We start from the raw sequence: 1,157 nt of genomic DNA, 5'->3' as shown, positions 1-1,157 counted from the left end.
TTCCTAATAGAATGTGAGTTGCTTCCATGGGTACAACATCACAAAGAACCTCATCTTAATACTTTCCAATAGAAAAGGAAATATGGACTTGTTTGTTTACCAAGATTTTACCCTCCTCACTTAGCGATTGAAGCTTGTAGGGCTTGGCATGCACAATAGTGGGCAACTTGAGCTTGTCCACTACATGAGTGCTAGCCACATTAGTGCAACTTCCCCCGTCTATGATCATGGAATAAACCTTGCTAGCTGTAAGACATCAAGTTTGAAAAATGTTTTCTCTTTGAGTTGTGTCAAACTCCTTGTTGACTTGACCCAATAGACATCTTATAACTAGTAGATCTCCATCATATGGAACCTTGTATTCATCTTCACTAGAGGAAGAAGAAGAGTGAGAAATGTGTGAAGGTGAAGAAGGAGAGAGTCATCGGTGACAACCTCTTCTCCTCGAATGCACATTGCCCACTTGTTTGGGCATGCAAATGCAATGTGACCATGACCTAAGCACTTAAAACATTTGACTTGACTATGTCGCGTCGGTGACTGATGAAGGTTGAAAAACAATTATTTTCATATGTAATTTTAGACCAAATTACACCTTTTACTACTTGGAATGAGCTTAGAATCAAGCAAAACTCAATAAATGAGTCTGTAGAGAGTCAAAAGTTGTTTTTAGCGATATTATGCTTGTTTTGTAGCTATTTGGAGAAAGTGAAGAATGAAGTTGAAGATAAAGGTCGTAGACTCAAGAAAAGAGAAGAAAATTGAAGATTTGAAGAGTCGACGCACCGCCCGGCGGCAACTTACACCGCCGGGCGGTCCAGGGCGAGGAGTAGGCACTGGCGTTGGCGCTGGGCGGTTTTGAGGGAAACCTCAAAACCGCCGGGCGGCAACTTACACCGTCGGGCGGTTTTGAGGTTTATGGGAAACCGCCGGGCGCCACACTTGTTCCGCCGGGCGGTGGTCCGTTGGGCTTGGGCCTGTTTTCTGCTGCCCTCCTCACCTATAAATACCCCTATTGCGAGTTCAGAGTCATTCTTTTGACAGGGGAGGATGACCAGACCTAATTTTGCTCTCTGGAGAGGATCTCTTGGATGCTTAGGCTCCTTTTCATCTTTTCTAGGGTTTGCTTTTCCATTCTTCTTCCATTTTTCATCTAG

Source organism: Vigna radiata, unplaced genomic scaffold, assembly GCF_000741045.1.
Source record: "Vigna radiata var. radiata cultivar VC1973A unplaced genomic scaffold, Vradiata_ver6 scaffold_43, whole genome shotgun sequence".
NCBI classification, from domain to species: domain Eukaryota; kingdom Viridiplantae; phylum Streptophyta; class Magnoliopsida; order Fabales; family Fabaceae; genus Vigna; species Vigna radiata.
The sequence above is the reverse complement of the archived record's forward strand: the minus strand, read 5'-3'. Positions refer to the sequence as shown.